Here is a 22366-nt window from a genome sequence, read left to right on the forward strand (position 1 = left end):
GATGGTCGTCGCTGCCGCCGAGCCTGTTCAAGTCACATCTGCCGAGCCTGGGTCTTCGGACAAGATGGCCGCCGCCGAGCCTGTTCACGTCACGCCTGCCGAGCCTGTGTCCCCTGACAAGATGGCCGCCGTCGAGCCTGTGTCTGAGCCGGTGGTGTCTGTTCCTGAGCCTGAGCCCTCAGTGACCGCGACACTGGCCATTATGGCCACAGCCATGTGGTGTGTGTGGGCTACGCACACACTTGAGCCGGTGGTGTCTGTTCCTGAGCCGGAGCCAGTGTCTGTTCCTGAGCCGGAGCCAGTGTCTGTTCCTGAGCCGGAGCCAGTGTCTGTTCCTGAGCCGGAGCCAGTGTCTGTTCCTGAGCCGGAGCCAGTGTCTGTTCCTGAGCCGGAGCCAGTGTCTGTTCCTGAGCCGGAGCCAGTGTCTGTTCCTGAGCCGGAGCCAGTGTCTGTTCCTGAGCCGGAGCCAGTGTCTGTTCCTGAGCCGGAGCCAGTGTCTGTTCCTGTTCCTGAACCTGAGCCGGTGATGCCAGTTCCAGTGCCCGAGCCGTTGGTGCCAGTTCCAGTGCCCGAGCCGGTGGTGCCAGTTCCAGTGCCCGAGCCGGTGGTGCCAGTTCCAGTGCCCGAGCCGTTGGTGCCAGTTCCAGTGCCCGAGCCGGTGGTGCCAGTTCCAGTGCCCGAGCCGGTGGTGCCAGTTCCAGTGCCCGAGCCGGTGGTGCCAGTTCCAGTGCCAGTTCCAGTGCCTGAGTTGGTGGTGCCAGTTCCAGGGCCAGTTCCAGTGCCCGAGCCGTTGGTGCCAGTTCCAGTGCCCGAGCCGGTGGTGCCAGTTCCAGTGCCCGAGCCGGTGGTTCCAGTGCCCGAGCCGGTGGTTCCAGTGCCCGAGCCGGTGGTGCCAGTTCCAGTGCCCGAGCCGGTGGTGCCAGTTCCAATGCCCGAGCCGGTGGTTCCAGTTCCAGTGCCTGAGTTGGTGGTGCCAGTTCTAGTGCCAGTTCCAGTCCCCAAGCCGGTGGTGCCAGTTCCAGTTCCTGAACCCTGGCCGCCCGAGGGGTGGTCTCCGCCCTGGCCGCCCGAGGGAAGGTCTCCGCCCTGGCCGCCCGAGGGAAGGTCTCCGCCCTGGCCGCCCGAGGGAAAGTCTCCGCCCTGGCCGCCCGAGGGAAAGTCTCCGCCCTGGCCGCCCGAGGGAAAGTCTCCGCCCTGGCCGCCCGAGGGAAAGTCTCCGCCCTGGCCGCCCGAGGGAAAGTCTCCGCCCTGGCCGCCCGAGGGAAAGTCTCCGCCCTGGCCGCCCGAGGGAAAGTCTCCGCCCTGGCCGCCCGATGGACGGTCTGTTCCGCCCTGGCCGCCCGATGGACGGTCTGTTCCTCCCTGGCCGCCCGATGGACGGTCTGTCCCTCCCGTCCCACCCTGGTCTGTCCCTCCCGTCCCGCCCTGGTCTGTCCCTCCCGTCCCGCCCTGGTCTGTCCCTCCCGTCCCGCCCTGGTCTGTCCCTCCCGTCCCGCCCTGGTCTGTCCCTCCCGTCCCGCCCTGGTCTGTCCCTCCCGTCCCGCCCTGGTCTGTCCCTCCCGTCCCGCCCTGGTCTGTCCCTCCCGTCCCGCCCTGGTCTGTCCCTCCCGTCCCGCCCTGGTCTGTCCCTCCCGTCCCGCCCTGGTCTGTCCCTCCCGTCCCGCCCTGGTCTGTCCCTCCCGTCCCGCCCTGGTCTGTCCCTCCCGTCCCGCCCTGGTCTGTCCCTCCCGTCCCGCCCTGGTCTGTCCCTCCCGTCCCACTCTGGTCTGTCCCTCCCGTCCCACTCTGGTCTGTCCCTCCCGTCCCACTCTGGTCTGTCCCTCTCGTCCCACCCTGGTCTGTCTCTCCCGTCCCACTCTGGTCTGTCCCTCTCGTCCCACCCTGGTCTGTCCCTCCCGTCCCGCCCTGGTCTGTCCCTCCCGTCCTAGTGGAGCGTCTGGTAGCCGCTCCTTAAGGAGGGGGTTATGTCACATGCCTGTCCTGTCTTGTCATGCACATGGGTGTTTTATTGTTTTGAGCCATGTGCTCGTGTCTGTCGTTTAGCCCCTCCCATCTTGTTATCCAGTTATTGGTTAATTTGCCCCACCTGTTGTGTTCGTTACCCTCCTTTGTTTGTTCCCCTATTTAGCCTCCTTGTGTTTGTAGTCTTGTGCTGGTTCGTTGTCTTGTAATGTTCTCCTGTTCTCCCGTGACCCGTTTGGTATGTTCCTTTTTGAAGTTGTTGTTTTGTATTTAGTTATGTTTTCCCCTTTGTGGGTTTTGTTTTGTGTTTTGTTTTCTCTTTTGTAAATAAACATTATTTTCCTTTTTGCAATTGAGTCCTCCCTGAGTTTCTTTAGTCGCTACGTGACAGGTTTGGGAAGCCATGTCATCGGCTGGTGTTGGTCCACTGTGCTGTCCACTCAACGCAGCCGTCTACCAGGACATTTTCAGAGCACTTCATGCTTCCTTCAGCAGACAAACTTTATGGAGATGCTGACTTCATTTTCCAGCAGGATTTGCACCTGCCCACACTGCCAAAAGAACCAATACCTGGTTCAATGACCATGGTATCACTGTGCGATTTCATGTAATTATCAAATTTTTTTAAATCCTGTTTTCGTGGGTTTTATGAGCTGGAAGCCCAAATTATGTACAAATAAAAAACTAAATACTTGAAATTGTTTAAGTTGTGGGCCCTGAATCTATAATCTATGGAAGTTTAAAGTTTTGAATGGAATTATGGAAATAAGTAAACTTTTCCATTATATTCCAATTTTTTGGAAAGGGTCTGTAGAGACACAATAATTCCTTGCAACAGCGACTGCTTTAAAAACAGCCATTGCACAGAACAATTATATTTCACGATACCACACACTGAAATTATACACACTGAAACTAAAACTGGATAATCTTCACGACAAGCCGTCAAAATAAAAGTTTGGTTTTTAAAAGATAATTGCAACTCTTTATCTCACAATTCTCAATTTTCTCATAATTGCGAGATATAAAGTCAGAATTGCGTGATATAAAGGCGGTGATATAAAAAACGTTTTTTTCTCTCGTAATTGCGAGTTTATATAAATCGCAATTCTGACTTTATAACACACAATTGTGTTTATATCTCACAATTCTGACATCTTTTCCCAGAATTGTGAGATATAGACTCGCAATTGTGAGTTATAAAGTTCAATTTTAAGGAAAAAAATACTGACTTTTTCCTCAGAAGTTTCTCTCACAATTCTGACTTTATACTGTAACACACAATTGCGACTTCATATCACGCTGAGATGTAAACTCGCAATTGTGAGAAAAAGGTCCGCATTTTGAGATGAAGTCGCAATTACCTTACCTTTTTTTCTGTGGCGGAAACAAGCTTCCATAGTTGTGCAGCATCTTATTTGACAAAAAATAAAATGGAATTTTTGTTGTAAACTAGTTGTTACATTTTCATTTGATTACATTTTAAAAGCTTGATACAATTTTCAAAGTAAACTTCAATAGGGTGAACTAACCCTTTAATGGTTTTCATGTTTACATTCATTCTCAAGGTCTAACAAATATGTGGAAAGCATTTCCTTCCACATTAATGAATGAATATCGTGATAAATATGGATATTGTATGATATTGAAAAAAATGATTGTGATATATCACCAACCCCTAACCATGACCTTACAAACAGTTCCATTTCCACGGTCCAGTACTAAAGACAAATCTCTCTCTTCTTCAGCCTCCTGGGCTCCCCAGAGTTAGTACAGTTGTGCGAGGAGGACGATGTCGTTCATTAGCCAAACAGGGTCAATGCGGATTCTATCCCTCCCACATGCAGAATACACCAATTCAGCTACACTGCTGGTTCCCAGAGCAGCGGCCCACACAGCAGGTGTTTATGGGTAATTGCTGTGTTTGGCGCTTTAGATTGTTTGTGCTGATGATGGCGGTTCCTTCCCAGGCATGACTGTAATTTTAGGATAAACACTTTGCTACTATGCATACATTTAAACAGCAAAACGGCACTAGTCGGTGAGTATGCGGTCCAAGATGACGGTTTCAAACCCCTGTTCAGGCGTCATTCACAATTTGAGGGAAGAAACATCAAATTAAACGCATTTTCATATATAAATAGGACAAAACATAGATTTAAATGGGAAAGATGGCTTTTATCACATCATGTATGGAGTTAGGTTTAAGTTTAATCAGTTAAAAATAGCTTGAACATGAACAGTTATTAGTCAGAATAGTGCAATGAATTATGGGATACACACTCAAAGGGAATTGAGATTTAAAACCATTCCTTGAACACACTTGCTACATACAATTTCTCTGAAAGATTACTCAAATCTCCCAGATGATACCTTCATGAACATAAAAAGCTTTTGTTCCTCCATTCCGGTGTACTCTTCTGCGGTTTTTGGAGGGCTTCATCTCATCTGATGACCTCTATCCGATCCGAGTGAAATCTAAATTTTGCGGACGGCGTATGCCAAAATACTGAGGGTTAGAGTTGCATTAGACGGGCTCTCTACTCAATATTGAACAAATAAAGCATGGATATGAGAGATCTCAAAACCATCCATCCAGCTGTACTTGAATTAGTCTTCCAGCTGGGGCAATCTGGCGTACGTGTGAGAGAGAGGCGAACACCTGAACGTATTAGAGGAGTTGTAAAGACACCTGGAAGGAAACAAAAATAACTGTTCTACTTCCACCCTGGTATTTTTGATGTATTTTCACTGAATCCACAGGTGGGAACTGTTGCATGTAGCAAGTGTGGTATTTTAAATTCTTCTGAGTGCTGCTGCTCCTGTTGCTCCTGCCAGCTGCCTTTAAATAAAAGAGCACAAGAAAGACTGCACAATAAAAGAGTAAAAGTTTGAAAATTAAATCTCACTGGGTTGGGTACAATCTTTAAAATACAACTATTTGGTTTTATTATTGATTCTAGGTTATTCATGTTACATTTTTTGTACATAATTTGCAGATTAATGGTTGTACTATATAGGTATAATCCATTAAGAAAGGAAAAACTATAAATAAATAGTGCATGTTTTAAGATTTAAATGGATAGTTCACCCAAAAATGAAAATTCTGTCATCATTTCCTCACCCTCAAGTTGTTCCAAGAAGATGGACACATAAAACAAATACAAAAGAAGATATTTTGAAGAATATGGGTAACCACTGACTTCCATAGTATGGAGAAGAAGAAGAAGAAAAAAAAAAAAAAAACTATGGAAGTCATGGATCTATCAACTGTTTGATTACCCATATTCTTCAAAATATACTTTTTTTGTGTTCAGCAGAAAACTGAAAATCATACAGGTTTGGGACAACTTGAAGGTCATGCATACATACATACATACATACACACACACACACACACACACACATACATACACATACACTCACCTAAAGGATTATTAGGAACACCATACTAATACTGTGTTTGACCCCCTTTCACCTTCAGAACTGCCTTAATTCTACGTGGCATTGATTCAACAAGGTGCTGAAAGCATTCTTAAAGTCCCTGTAAAGGCAATTCTACAAAAAAATTCTAAACACATTATAAGTGCTAGAAATGTATTGCTAAAACATGTTACAAAGACTGAGAACTGTGAAGTACTAAATTGTGGAGTTAGACCGTTTAACAGTTTTTCACCCTTGCTGTGAGCCGGATTTTTTGGGCGGGGCTAAAACGGGGGCTCGATGACGCACTGCGACCCCCTGAGCTTGATTGGGCCCCTACTTGATGACGCACGGAGTCACTAAGCCTATCGCTCAATCGCGAGTTACTATCAGACAGCCTACAGTTTGCTAGCTACTATGCCCACGGCTCTGGCTATGCCTTCGTCATGTAAATGCGTATTCACTGGATGCAATCACTTAGAAAACAGATCGGTGTCCTTATTTAAATTTCCGAAAAATGATCATATCAAGAGGAGGTGGATTTATCTTGAGAAGAGCTAACGTTACCTTGATGGAGAGCTGATGATCACCACCACACCGCCTCTGTAGAGATCAGGATAGTTTACTTTCGTTGGAGACAACTGGAATTCACTGATAATCCGCTGTTACTGGTGAATGGGGTCGAACCGACTATCTCCCGCTGTCCGCTTCGGCCTTCATCCTCCCGTCGCGCCGACATGCACGAGCTGTGCGCGAGTCATATTTCCCGCGAGTGGGCGTGGTTTCAGCGCAGCCAGCGGACACGCCCCCAGCGTTTGAGAGCTGAGACTACTGCTCATTTTTTCGAGATTTTGATAGCTTATTTTATTTACTTGGCGGCTTTTTTAATCATTGAAATTGGGCTGGGTGGCTAATAACACATTTTTCGGTGGTATGACAAACTCAGAACACATACTTAATTTTGACTTTACAGGGACTTTAAGAAATGTTGGCCCATATTGATAGGATAGCATCTTGCAGTTGATGGAGATTTGTGGGATGCACATCCAGGGCACGAAGCTCCCGTTCCACCACATCCCAAAGATGCTCTATTGGGTTGAGATCTGGTGACTGTGGGGGCCATTTTAGTACAGTGAACTCATTGTCATGTTCAAGAAACCAATTTGAAATGATTCGAGCTTTGTGACATGGTGCATTATCCTGCTGGAAGTAGCCATCAGAGGATGGGTACATGGTGGTCATAAAGGGATGGACATGGTCAGAAACAATGCTCAGGTAGGCCGTGGCATTTAAACGATGCCCAATTGGCACTAAGGGGCCTAAAGTGTGCCAAGAAAACATCCCCCACACCATTACACCACCACCACCAGCCTGCACAGTGGTAACAAGGCATGATGGATCCATGTTCTCATTCTGTTTACGCCAAATTCTGACTCTACCATCTGAATGTCTCAACAGAAATCGAGACTCATCAGACCAGGCAACATTTTTCCCGTCTTCAACTGTCCAATTTTGGTGAGCTCGTGCAAATTGTAGCCTCTTTTTCCTATTTGTAGTGGAGATGAGTGGTACCCGGTGGGGTCTTCTGCTGTTGTAGCCCATCCGCCTCAAGGTTGTGCGTGTTGTGGCTTCACAAATGCTTTGCTGCATACCTCGGTTGTAACGAGTGGTTATTTCAGTCAAAGTTGCTCTTCTATCAGCTTGAATCAGTCGGCCCATTCTCCTCTGACCTCTAGCATCAACAAGGCATTTTCGCCCACAGGACTGCCGCATACTGGATGCTTTTCCCTTTTCACACCATTCTTTGTAAACCCTAGAAATGGTTGTGCGTGAAAATCCCAGTAACTGAGCAGATTGTGAAATACTCAGACCGGCCCGTCTGGCACCAACAACCATGCCACGCTCAAAATTGCTTAAATCACCTTTCTTTCCCATTCTGACATTCAGTTTGGAGTTCAGGAGATTGTCTTGACCAGGACCACACCCCTAAATGCATTGAAGCAACTGCCATGTCATTGGTTGATTAGATAATTGCATTAATGAGAAATTGAACAGGTGTTCCTAATAATCCTTTAGGTGAGTGTATATATATGATGTGTGTGTGTGTGTGTGTGTGTGTGTGTGTGTGTGTGTGTGTGTGTGTGTGCCCTTGTTTATATAACATTGTGGGGACCAAATGTCCCCATAAGAATAGTAAAACCTGAGATCACCTACATTGTCGACACACACTTTTCAAAAGGCTTATAAATCACACAGGATGAGTTGTTTTGAGAATGTAAAAATGCAGAATGTTTCCTGTGATGGGTAGGTTTAGGGGTAGGGTTAGTGTAAGGGGACAGAATATACAGTTTGTACTGTATAAAAACCATTACGTCTATGGAGAGTCCCCACAAAGATAGTGAACCAGACATGTGTGTGTGTGTGTGTGTGTGTGTGTGTGTGTGTGTGTATATATATATATATATATATATATATATATATATATATACACACACACACATACATACATATACTGTACATACATATATATATATATAAATAAAATTTGTGTGTATGTATAAAGTATATTTTATAGTAGATGCTTAGTTAAATTATGCAAGATAATCTAATTGAGCAATGACATTGAAAAGCAATTTAACATATACAGATAACAAAAACATCATTCTTTTACTAAAAAGCTAAACCTGTATTATAATAATATTTCACAGTATCAATTTAATTTACAAATCAATTGATCTATTAAAATTACAAAAAAAAATGTGTTTGTTTGTTTGCTTTGTTTTTTGAAGAACCAGTGCTTTTCTAAAAGGTTCAGGTTGCAAGATGCTTTCAAACATATTTGATTTTTTTTTTTAGATTGACTGTAGTGAGACTATATGGTTTCAAAGTTCTGATTTACTTCAGGCCAGTGTCACAGAATACTATTTATTACAATTAAATATAATTTACCATTCAGTCTGCAGGAAAAGGCACCTTCTATCCCTGCTCCATTTTTATTTGCGACTCAGAACAGATCATCCATAAATGCCCCACCTGTGAAGGAAGTTTCATTAGATTATTTATTTGTTTGTCTGTTAGAGGAAATGAGAAGAAATGGAACTGACCTTGCCAGCCAAAATGTTTCTCTTAATAGATAAGGCCGGCTGGATATGCAGTCCCTGGGCTATTGTGTTTAATGAAAATGAAGACCCTCTGTACCCCGCAGAGGACTCTGCAGGTGCCAAGCTCTGATCTATTATTCTCAGACAGAGAGAAAGAAAGAAAATGGCACAAAGAATGAGGCAGACCACCGTTTTTCAGGCGTCGTATGAAATTTTCATCTGCTCTTTTCTTGAATTCCGCTTCCTGACGTACAATCGTACCAGCATCGCTCTGAATGAAGCGTTCCGGCATCGGGCGCTTACATTAATCTTCGTCTTGGATTGAATTTCACCAGCGCCAATTCATTATCGAAGGTCCCGGTCAGGCCAGAGCCACGGCTGACACGAAACCGGCCCATAGGGGAGAGTGGGGTGATTTGTGCCAGGGGGGAAGTAGTTCCACCCTTTTTTCTGGAAAACCATAGAAGAAATAGGTCATGTGTCCACATAATTTTGAAAAGCAATCACTTTTACTCGTCCTCCAAAGACGGGAGACACATGGCATGAGAGTTAAGCATATTTTAGTGCAAAAAACAGTTTTTTCCCTTTCAAAGTAAAATTTATATGATTAAGGTTTTTTGATTGTAGTGTCTGAACAATTATAGACAAGTTTGAAAACATTTCACACATGTTTTAGTGCTTTAGTAGGCTACACAATGAGTCTATACAGTTAGCATGATGTTAGCTCTTAACTGCTGGATCATGCTAGTTTTTCAAACTTGTGGGTCCGGGGTGATTTGTGCCAAAGGGCCTGGGTTAAGTTGTGCCAGATCCAGACCACCTAGACCTACATACTCACAGGGGATAATCTTGAGAAGTTAGGAGATGGGCATGCCTCATCATTGTTTTACTTGGGCCTGCCCAAAATTTGTTTAATTTAGCTAACACTGATTTCAGTTTTGAGTTTGCTCTATGTTATTAAAGAGAAGTTTTATTCCGTTTTTAAGTGGCCTATGTCAGGATGTTTAGAAATTAGCCTAGTCACTTTATTCTTATATGTTACATAATTGACAGACAGCGCTATGTCAACAGGCATCTATTGCCAAAGCCTTTTTGCCTGAAATGATATCACAAATATCATATATTGTGTTGCTATGGTGCTCTAAATGGTTGCTAGGGTGTAGCTTGATAGCTTCACAATGATCCTGAGAGACTTATTGGTCGTCTGAGTAAAATGAGCCTGCCCCCTTGTCTCTATGACACTGTGATCCAGAGTTATGTTCAATACAAAATCCATGCAATTGACCATATATAGGAAAAACACATGCTATGGTATTCCAGGGTGACAATAAAAATAAACTTTAAATTAGTAATTTTGTATTGAATTTATCTTGCTTTCATATAGCATTATGGTTCATAACATTAAAATGTTCTGTTTTACTTCAGAAATCACTGGCACAATTTACCCCCAATGTATTCCCCCAAAGGCACAACTTCCCCCACACCAGGGGCAAGTTGTGCCATGAGACCACTTTTTTTCCAAGAGCTATATTTCTGAAACAATTTATTTCAGATCCAAAGTTATTGTTCTCAGGGATGCACCACATCCTGAAATATATGTACATCCTTAAGTTGAAGGCATTACTACCATGGCCTCACTTTAAAGTCACTTTGAGTAAAAACTGGCACAACTCACCCCACTCTCCCCTAATGCTTAGGTTGCAATTTCATCGATCTGAAACAGCTATGGAAAGATCCACACATACCCAGCCAGTGACTGTGGCTGATAATCAACCCGCGAGAGTGCCGCCCCCCTGAAACTGAGAAACTGCAAGACGACCGAACGGCACAGAACCGCATGGCTGTGGGCGGCACAAGAGTTCACGGAGACATGCTACACTTCATACTGTACTGTAAGTTCGCAAATGCATGTGCAAACGTGGCTAATGCACAGATTAACGTACATTATTAGTTGTAAACATGTCAACAGTTTAACTAAAGTAGCTAAAAGTGTTTGTTTGTTAAAGGTGTAAAAATTAGGGTTTTATCTTGTTAAATAACAAAATAAGCTGGTTTTGCTTTTTTGATGTCTAATTGAAATTGTCATTTACATTTTTTTTTTTTTACGCCCGAATCAAACTTTATGCAAGGACCGTATGTAAACACAATTATTATTTTTTTACCGGTGTTACTATGGTGGTTATCAGTACATTTTAAAAGTACTACTGCATTTATTTTGCAGTAAAACTTAAAATAATGCTAAAAACGTATAAAAAATGTGTGAGATTGAGTTTATGCAGCTAGGAAGTTCGGCTTTTTACTATTGCGTAAAGTTTGTTGTTTCGGGGATACATTTTTTTTATAGGTCAACCTTTTTAACAACTCAAAAAACGGTTTGTTTAATTAAAGCCTGAAATAAACTTTACTAAACTTTTTTTTGGTAACGCCTTATATTTTACAGTGTCCTTGTTACATATGTTACATGTACTTACCATAGCAATAACAGTAAATCATGCATAATTACATGCAACTAACCCTCAACCAAATCCTAACCCATGTAGATAATTAATATGACTCACTTAAATATATAATTACACTGTAACAATGACACCTTAAACTTGTAGTTCAAGTAAATGTTAAAAAGCTCAAATTTACAAGTCGTATGTGACCTTAATTTAATTAAAAAAAGGTTTTGCTGCTGCACCTTTAAGACTTCTATATGTAAACAACCTCTTAAGATTGACTAAGGTCAGCGGGATGGTTCACATTGGTTATGTCTATCACTCTTATTTTAGAAGAGCAAGACAAAATGAACATTTCCTATGATACGTAAATAAACAAACAAGCTACCAATGTTGGAAGTAAGAAATAAGTAATGGTTTTCTCTGTCGTGATGTTCACTCAATTTAAAGAAAAAGATTGGACAGTATAACCTCAATCCTTGTCTGAACTCCACAGACTTTGTTCTCTGTATGAGAGAACAGAGTAATGCAGTTTTATGGCTGTTTTCAGACTCATGTAGGATCCTTACAGTCATTGGAAAGAAACGCATTACAAAAACGAAGAAAGAGAGTCCCATTATCGCTAAAACGAATAGTGTCAGCAGCACTTGTGAAATATTTGTTTTTCTTCTATATATCTGTTCTGTCTACATTATTCTGCAACATCTCAGTGGAAATCTCAGTGGAGTTCAGAAGAGTGCTTTATAAACGAAATCTCGTCAGCCGCAGCATCTTCCTCTGCGGTAGAGCCAATATTTGTTCTGAGATGTTTCTGCATGTCACTGGGCTGTGTGTGAAGATATCCAATAATGGCTGAGGAATGTTTCCTTTTCCCATGACTTTTATTACTAAACCTTGCTGCGAAGGAACCTGATGATGAACGTCCAATAGGGCAGCGCAATTAACTCAATTTTCTATAATTTATGACACGCTTCCCCACCATTGACAGAATTTTCCGTCATTTATGATAACGCTTCCCCAGCATTGATGGAGTTCTCCATCTTTTATGACGCAACGCTTCCCTGCCATTGACGGAATTTTCCGTCATTTATGACAACGCTTCCCCGCCATTGATGGAGTTTTCCATCACTTATGACAGCACTTCCAAACATTTTTTTTTTTACTTTTACTAAAATTCATTGAGGGAATTATACATAATTTGACACAACACTTCCCTGCCATTGACGGAATTTTCCGTCATTTATGACAGAACACTTCCCTGCCATTGACAGAATTTTCTGTCATTTATGACACAACGCTTCCCCGTCATTGACGTAATTTTCCATAATTTATGACACAACACTTCCCCGTAATTGACGTAATTTTTCGTCATTTATTACACAACGCTTCCCCGACATTGATGTAATTTTCCACCATTTATGACAACACTTCCCTGCCATTGACGGAATTTTCCGTCATTTATGACACAACGCTTCCCCGTCATTGATGTAATTTTCCGCCATTTATGACACAACATTTCCCTACCATTGACAGAATTTTTCATCATTTATGACAACACTTCCCCGTCACTGGCGTAATTTTTCATCATTTTTGACACAACGCTTCCCCGTCATTGATGTAATTTTTCGTCATTTATGACACAACACTTCCCTGCCATTGACAGAATTTTCTGTAATTTATGACACAACGCTTCCTCGTCATTTATGTAATTTTACATAATTTATGACACAACACTTCCCGTAATTGACGTAATTTTTCGTCATTTATTACACAACACTTCCCTGCCATTGACGTAATTTTCTGTCATTTATGACACAACTCTTCCCCGTCATTGACGTAATTTTCCATAATTTATGACACAACACTTCCCCGTAATTGACGTAATTTTTCGTCATTTATTACACAACGCTTCCCCGACATTGATGTAATTTTCCACCATTTATGACAACACTTCCCTGCCATTGACGGAATTTTCCGTCATTTATGACACAACGCTTCCCCGTCATTGATGTAATTTTCCGCCATTTATGACACAACATTTCCCTACCATTGACAGAATTTTTCATCATTTATGACAACACTTCCCCGTCACTGGCGTAATTTTTCATCATTTTTGACACAACGCTTCCCCGTCATTGATGTAATTTTTCGTCATTTATGACACAACACTTCCCTGCCATTGACAGAATTTTCTGTAATTTATGACACAACGCTTCCTCGTCATTTATGTAATTTTACATAATTTATGACACAACACTTCCCGTAATTGACGTAATTTTTCGTCATTTATTACACAACACTTCCCTGCCATTGACGTAATTTTCTGTCATTTATGACACAACTCTTCCCCGTCATTGATGTAATTTTCCACCATTTATGACACAATGCTTCCCTTTCATTTATGTCAGTGGTTCCCAATTCCAGTCCTCGTGACCCACTGCTCTGCACATTTTGTATGTCTCTCTTATCTGACACACTCAGTTCAGTTCATGGAGTCTCTCCTAATGAGCTGAAGATCTGGTTCAGGTGTGTTAAATAAGGGAGACATACAAAATGTGCAGAGCAGTGGCTCACGAGGACTGGAATTGGGAACCACTGATTTATGTAATTTTCCGCCATTTATGACAACATTTCCCTACCATTGACATACATTTTTCATCATTTATGACAACACTTCCCCGTCACTGACGTAATTTTTCTGCCATTTATGACACAACGCTTCCCTGCCATTGACAGAATTTTTCATCATTTATGACAACACTTCCCCGTCACTGACGTAATTTTTCATCATTTTTGACACAACGCTTCCCCGTCATTGATTTAATTTTCCGTCATTTATGACACAACACTTCCCTGCCATTGACAGAATTTTCTGTTATTTTTGACACAACGCTTCCCCGTCATTGATGTAATTTTTCGGCATTTATGACACAACGCTTCCCTGTCATTGACAGAATTTTCTGTCATTTTTTGTCATTTATGACACAACGCTCCTGTCATTGATGTAATTTTCCGCCATTTATGACAACGCTTCCCCACCACTGATGCAATTTTACATAATTTATGACAATGCTTCCGTCACTGACGTAATTTGAAATAATTTATGACACAAAGCTTCCCCATCGACAATTTTTTCCACCATTTATGACAACGCTTTCCTGCCATTGACAGAATTTTCATGTGTTCACTGTTATACGGTAGAGGGCACTATTACACATCTCCCAAAACAAGCTAAGAAGCAGCAGAAACAAGCAATGATAGCATTACATAAGCACATGTAAGCATTAAACATTAAATAGCATATAAAATAAAAACTGCCTAATGTTACTGAATGAATTGTCAACCCATGAAGAGGTATAGGACTGTGCAGCTTTGGGGGTGTTGATGTACATGATCTACTCCATCTATATTTTTATCATCTTTCTGAATCCGATCCAGAAATAGTCTTTGACAAAAAACACGATTTTCTCAGCTTTTTGTTCATTTTATTTAGCTTTATTTAGCAATTTAGCTTTTTTCAATGAAACATACCAACATTCAAGTGTTCAAAAAAGAATGCATGAAGCTAGAATAAAATGGCTCTATTCTTTCTTTTGATATATTGTTTGTTTAGATATTCATACGACAAAATATTCTGGGGGCCATAAAAGCTTTGTCAAAATTATCAAAAATGCTGCTGCTGACTGGCAGGGAAAAAGTTAATCGAATATGGCTGGCGAGATTAAGACTTCCGCTTTAGCCCAAAATTAAGTTGGAAATGTAGCCAAATAGTTGGCACACACATGGCACATTGACCTGTGGTGCTCATATGGGAAATCTGAATTCAAATCTGGCTTCGAAATTTGTGTTGAGTAGCATGACTCAGACATTTTTTTTTTTTTTTTTACCTTTCTTCTATTTATACAGGCATTACAGAAGATGAAAAATCACAGGGAATACAAGAATGGAATTGAGAAATGTTGCGAGTAGAAATCGAATTTGCACATTGGAGCAAGTGCTCCACTATGCCTCGACTACAAATAAATTAATTTTAAATGTTTTTTTAAATGTGTTTTCTAATCCACAAACACATTTAAAACTTTAATTGAATATGTGATGTAGTGGTTAGCAATTCAATACTGCAAATTTAAATTCTGCTTCCAATATTAAGTCTATAGAGAACTTAAAACAGAATGAGTTAAAAATGTGTGCGTGTATAGCATGTGAAGACAGAACTGATCTTATATTGCAATAGAACAGCAAATATTTTTTCCCCAGAAACTATCCAGATATTCCAACAGAAGAACAAACTGTACGGTTTGTTTGGGGACGGTGCTTTATGAAGAGGGTATAAATCTCTTTCTGAGGTCTTTTTCCAAGTAGATAATGCTATGATGCAATATCCTCACACTTTCTCTCTCACGCACACACAGACACTATTATTCTAGTACTTTTTCACTGTGAAGTTTCTGAGCACTAGAAATTCTGAATTTCATGAGGGTCACACACTTAATCAGGAGAATTATACACTTAATATGCATACTGATAGTACACACATTCACACTATACAGAAAAAGCTTTTTCTACCAGTCACAAAGTAAATTCAAATGTAGTAGCCTACCTACTCGGACATTATGCGATTTTGGACGCAGCGCTGAACTTGAATTGAGGTAAAAATATATAAAATAATAATAATAAACAATGTTACATTTCAAGATTTATTTCAAATTAAGTAAAAAAAAAAAAAAAAAAAAAATGTATATATGTATATATATATATATATATACAGTGAGGAAAATAAGTATTTGAACACCCTGCTATTTTGCAAGTTCTCCCACTTGGAAATCATGGAGGGGTCTGAAATTGTCATCGTAGGTGCATGTCCACTGTGAGAGACATAATCAAAAAAAAAAATCCAGAAATCACAATATATGATTTTTTAACTATTTATTTGTATGATACAGCTGCAAATAAGTATTTGAACACCTGTCTATCAGCTAGAATTCTGACCCTCAAAGACCTGTTAGTCTGCCTTTAAAATGTCCACCTCCACTCCATTTATTATCCTAAATTAGATGCACCTGTTTGAGGTCGTTAGCTGCAATAAGACACCTGTCCACCCCATACAATCAGTAAGAATCCAACTACTAACATGGCCAAGACCAAAGAGCTGTCCAAAGACACTAGAGACAAAATTGTACACCTCCACAAGGCTGGAAAGGGCTACGGGGAAATTGCCAAGCAGCTTGGTGAAAAAAGGTCCACTGTTGGAGCAATCATTAGAAAATGGAAGAAGCTAAACATGACTGTCAATCTCCCTCGGACTGGGGCTCCATGCAAGATCTCACCTCGTGGGGTCTCAATGATCCTAAGAAAGGTGAGAAATCAGCCCAGAACTACACGGGAGGAGCTGGTCAATGACCTGAAAAGAGCTGGGACCACCGTTTCCAAGGTTACTGTTGGTAATACACTAAGACGTCATGGTTTGAAATCATGCATGGCACGGAAGGTTCCCCTGCTTAAACCAGCACATGTCAAGGCCCGTCTTAAGTTTGCCAATGACCATTTGGATGATCCAGAGGACTCATGGGAGAAAGTCATGTGGTCAGATGAGACCAAAATAGAACTTTTTGGTCATAATTCTACTAAACGTGTTTGGAGGAAGAAGAATGATGAGTACCATCCCAAGAACACCATCCCTACTGTGAAGCATGGGGGTGGTAGCATCATGCTTTGGGGGTGTTTTTCTGCACATGGGACAGGGCGACTGCACTGTATTAAGGAGAGGATGACCGGGGCTATGTATTGCGAGATTTTGGGGAACAACCTCCTTCCCTCAGTTAGAGCATTGAAGATGGGTCGAGGCTGGGTCTTCCAACATGACAATGACCCGAAGCACACAGCCAGGATAACTAAGGAGTGGCTCTGTAAGAAGCATATCAAGGTTCTGGCGTGGCCTAGCCAGTCTCCAGACCTAAACCCAATAGAGAATCTTTGGAGGGAGCTCAAACTCCGTGTCTCTCAGCGACAGCCCAGAAACCTGACTGATCTAGAGAAGATCTGTGTGGAGGAGTGGGCCAAAATCCCTCCTGCAGTGTGTGCAAACCTGGTGAAAAACTACAGGAAACGTTTGACCTCTGTAATTGCAAACAAAGGCTACTGTACCAAATATTAACATTGATTTTCTCAGGTGTTCAAATACTTATTTGCAGCTGTATCATACAAATAAAAAGTTAAAAAATCATACAATGTGATTTCTGGATTTTTTTTTTAGATTATGTCTCTCACAGTGGACATGCACCTACGATGACAATTTCAGACCCCTCCATGATTTCTAAGTGGGAGAACTTGCAAAACAACAGGGTGTTCAAATACTTATTTTCCTCACTGTATATAAATAATATACATATACATATACATACATATGTATATACATACATACATATATATATATATGTTTAAGTTTAACCAGAAAAGCAAAGGTTTTCCAAGACAAACTTTGAATATTGGCTTGACAAAATCTTGTGTAATTTAAAAAAAAAAAAAAAAAAAAAAAAAAAAAACCTTCTGAATCAACTTCCTGTGGGGTGTGGCCAACTGAAAAAAAAAAACACCAAACCCAAAGCTTGTCAAGACAAACTTTGAATATTTGCTAGACAAGCCTTGTTTTGAAATTCTGATTCAGCTTCCTGCGGGCGTGGCCAATTCAATTCCAATTCCAACTCACAAACTAAAAAGTGGCCAATTCTTCAATTCTGAACTTCCCAATCCTGGTTGCTATGTGGTTGCTAGGAATTTCTGGGTGGTTATAATAAGAGCTCACCCTCAAGTGTCTATGATATTCAGGTCTCTAGATATGGATCATGTTTCTCTGTCAATGGTCTATGGGATTTCTGTGCCTCTACCGAGTGTTAGATTTTGCTTTATTATAACAATCTTGAGTCTTAAATTACTTCAAAATTGCTCTACAGCCAGCTGTCAGTTGGTAGGTGGTCTGCACCATACTGTGTGATCATACACCTTTCACAAACACATGGACTGCCATTCTAACTCAAATCTAAAGCTAAAGAGAAAAATCATGGTTCGGATTTAGGATCGCGTCTGAGAGTTTATCTACAGCGAATACAGATCTGACAGCCAACACATCTAACAAGGGTTTCAAAATGCTGAGCACACAAGAGTTTATCATCTTATGCCATGTAAGCGCAGAATAACTGCCCAAATTATCCCCATGTTATTCATTTACACTACATAAACTGCACTGTGATGGCCTCCTGGCTAGGTTCTGCATGTTTAAAGAATGAATTAGAATTTTAGTCATCTTCTCATTTTTTCTCCCCCCCCCCCTGTACTGTTTTGCCGAGGGGTGCAGATGGCCTCTGCTATACCTCCTGCTAGGTGCATAATGTAGCTTATTTTGCACCACTGTGACGCTAAAACAAACAATGGATGAAAAAAAAGTGCATAATTAGTTTTATTTACACCATCTGATCGATGTGTCCCGAACTCCCAAGATCCATCTCGTCAGTCTGCCTCAAATTGACGAATCTGTCCTGTTAACTGATTAATTCAGATCCTTCGATTAGATGTCTACTCTTCTTTGGACTGAGATGCAGAACAGATCGGATGATTCAAGCATGATGTTTTGTATTACTGTAGACGCAGATGTGGCATTAAAGAAATGTTTCACGCCAAAATGAAAATGCTGTCATCATTTAAACACCTTCATTTCCTACCAAACCCGTATTGGTTTCTTTCGTCCGTGGAAAACAAAAGAAGATGGTTTGAAGAATGTTAATGCTGCTCTTATACTGGTCACCAAGCCCTGTCAAGCTCCAAAAATGACAAAATAGCACCATAAATGCATTGTTAACGTAATTCAAAAACTACACTGAAAATCTTTCCCTAGTTAGCCATAGTTAGTTCAAGTCAAAATAGCACATTGTCTTTGATTACAAAACACCAGTAGTGTCTGGAATCATTCTGGAGAATTTTCTATTAATAACGACTTAAAATTGTATTTGTTCGTGACACAAAATCATCATAACATCACATGGAATACTTTTAGCGTATTTTAGGCATGGCCATAGCTACATTGAAACAAACGTTGATTACGTTACATTAGATTATAACGTTATGTTAGAACATTACATAAACGTTGTATTAGATGTGTATTGTCTGATTTGTTACTAACATTTGGTCCTCTCTAATCCTAAACATATGTTACATTCTTGCTTTTAAGGGCTTTTCTAACAGAATGCATTCTCATGTCCATCAGAAAAATGTGTCCATGTAAATATGTGCTAGATGGACGTCTTTGACCATTAGGAAGCATCTTGCTGGTCTTTCTCGCAATCAAAGTGATGTATTTAAAATGTCGCGTCAAGTTGAAACAGTTGTCAATCTATGAAAAAATATTTCGCATTTTGTGTGATACCATTGCCTTCTGTTTAGCTTTTTAGAAATGCAAGAAAACATCGTTTTGGTGGGGGTTTTTTGTGCTCTTTTTGGGAACAAAAATCATCAATCATCTCTCAGCATTCAGGAAGACGTGGCATTTTCCCTTTAGACAATTAGACAATGATTTGTCCTTTCCAATAACTAATCTCTTATTAATCTTCACACCACGCGAGAACCGGACTGAAGCTATAGCATTCCAGTTTAAACTGCCTCCATTGTTACGCCTGGGAATGAAACCATTTGTAATGATGACGCAAGTAATTTATGGGAAAGTAATTTTTTTATGCATTTAGAGCTTATGAGCTCTGAGTATATAATTTTCTCCTTTTAAAAGCCCGAAGGGTATGAAGTCAGCATTCATTCTCTAAACTGCAGTGGTAATTGCGGCAGAGAGTTCATTGAAGGGAAAAGACATTTCGTTTTCCACACCTTTCCTGAGCAAATGGTGAATGGTGGAGATGTGGCGTATCACAATTTGTGGGGCATTCTGAGGGAGCAGGTCTTTATCCCAGTGGTTTCATTTTCACGGAGTTGAAGTAGAGTCCAGTCACCGGTCTATATTCAAAGGAGACATGCGGGTGTTGAGCTTTATTTTGAGGGTTATTGCGTCCTGCTTACCTGCGGTTCTCAGTGGGTCTGTCGTCTTTTCTGATTGCTCTGCTTCTGACAATGAGAGCCTTAGTTTCCTCACGCTGAGAAAATGCATATCAGTCCAAACTATCAAACAAAACCAGACCAGGCCTTTTCCCGGTTGCCAGCCGTTCCACTTTCCTCTCAATTTAGCACCGCAAAAGCCACCCTGATCATCTCAGTGTGGGACTTTCTGGCACGTAAAAAAAAAAAAGAACAACAACAAAAACTTTAAATTTACTTTTACATGCTTCAATCAGAGTTATTATTGTATACTAAATCTACAACAAAAACTCTTTTTGTACACTGAAACAAAAAATTAAATATAATAAAACAATAAAATAATATCTTTACCAAAAGTGTCTTTAGATTATACATCTATTTTTAATATATAATGTATGTATAAAACATATTTTGTTATCATTAAAACGATGAGAAATTGGATGAATATTGTTTTTTTTTAATTAAATTATTTGTTCTAAAAGATGCAGGTCAATTAAAGTTGCAGTAAGCGATTTCTGAGAAACACTGTTGATATTTGAAATCAACCCAAACAAACACTTAAGACAAATCTTCTTACAGACATTGACATGTCGACATTCACACCATTATCTTTTAGGTCTTCCTGGGTCATGTATGATGTGGTGTGCACGAGGAACGAGTCCCAAACTTGTCCCACATAACGCCAAAGGACTGCAACACTTGCACGCCCAGTTCATAGCACCACTTGTTTACAAAATGGAAGGAATATGACATAGTTTTGTAATGACATCATCCTTCAAGCTGGTACCCGCGAGCAGGATGTACAACTGGAACAGTCTACGGGGTCCGCCGTGAATGATGTCTACCCCAAACAGGACACTTTGGGGGAGTCTGCGTATTGATCAAAAGCCGTGCTTAAAATAGAGACAGCATGGAAAACACGTTAAGCTGGTTTTCGTGTCACACGTGTTGACAGTTTCGTGATCCGCAGCTCTACGACTCTCCAATTTTGTGGCTCGGTACTTTGAAACCAATTAGTCTCAACTGGTATTTAATTAGTAATTGATCTGCAACCTATTTTGCTCAGTTGGAAACCAGCAGTTCATATACTCCTACAGGCCTACGCTAAAAATGGGCATTTATGTAGAAAGAGCTGCTGTTTCCTTAGGCGGTTAAATTTACGGTAATTACCTCAGAATAATGTAATTGCCCACGTATTTAGCAGACGTGAATGTGCGACGAACAAAGAGCGCAGGCTTCAGTTCAGAGCAGTTTTATGTAGAGTGGCTCTGACGGGCCGCCTTCCAGCTGTATTGCACAACCTATAAATCTTCCTGCGACATTGCTTTCCCCCTCTAGAACCAGTTAATTAGAATCTTTTCAATAAATTAACGAACTTGAGGCACCTGGCATATAAGAAATCCAGGGAAATGGAGCTCAAAAGTGTTAAGAGCTCCTGGGAAATCGGATTCGTTCGCAACAATTAGTCACCGATTGACACCCCGACCACCAGTCAGACCCACAGCGATGCGGCGCTCGCTAGATAAGGCTGCGTTTGTTAAACATTTTGACCCAGATCCAAAAAAACAACAAAAAACAGCATTGCTCTATGTATTTGGGTACAAAATAAAACTTTCTGCTTTGACAGTGTATTTCATAATGCATAATTAATCACGCAGCGCTCAATTATTTACCACAATGCGGAGGTTCTGCGCTTTTCCCCAGCGTTGAGGGATCAGCTGTGTATACATTTGTCTAGTCTATGGATCCCTATTTGGCTTCTGCCGACGTGGTTATAATCACTCGTTCATCTGAGAGAGAAGGGCCTGGAAGTCGAGCAGATGATAAAATAGTGTGTTCCATTATTCCATATTTTGATAACGGAATCGAAACCATGTTGGGAAGCCTTTTTTTCCTTGTGCAATCTGTCACTCTCTTGATATCATCTTGTTTTTTGGTGCGTTAACCTTGTAAATAAAATTACTAGTTAAAAAAAGTTAAATTGTTGTTATTGATGACTAAATTGATTAACTAAAATGCTTTGATAGCAGGTTAAAACATGCAGTAAATGTATGTCTTCAGATAATATATAATATTAATATCAGCTAATAATCCTATTAATAAACAACTAGTACTAACTATAGTTATTATCAACATTATGAATGTATTGAATTAAGTATATTATACCATAGTGCCCTTTATAATATAATATAATATAATATAATATAATATAATATAATATAATATAATATAATATAATATAATATATGATGACATTAATTCAATTTAAAGAACAATTTTTGGCAAAATAAAATAAAACGATCAACACACACACACAAAATAAAACAAAATGGAGCTGTTTAAAAAAAAAAAAATCGAATAATTAAT

At 40.7% G+C, this 22366-nt stretch overlaps 1 long non-coding RNA gene across 1 annotated transcript in view; it reads right to left on the reverse strand.

The window, feature by feature from the left end:
- Positions 1–4122: 4122 nt before the first annotated feature.
- LOC311294576 overlaps positions 4123–22366 on the reverse strand; it is a 45021-nt gene continuing 26777 nt past the window's right edge. Inside the window, exons 2-4 of the long non-coding RNA XR_014628079.1 lie at positions 8490–8617; positions 8335–8418; positions 4123–4804 (exon numbers count right to left, since the gene is read on the reverse strand). This is a non-coding gene — a long non-coding RNA (uncharacterized lncRNA). The remainder of the gene's footprint in view (positions 4805–8334; positions 8419–8489; positions 8618–22366) is intronic.

This window comes from Rutilus rutilus (assembly GCF_951802725.1).
Source record: "Rutilus rutilus genome assembly, chromosome: 8".
NCBI lineage: Eukaryota > Metazoa > Chordata > Actinopteri > Cypriniformes > Leuciscidae > Rutilus > Rutilus rutilus.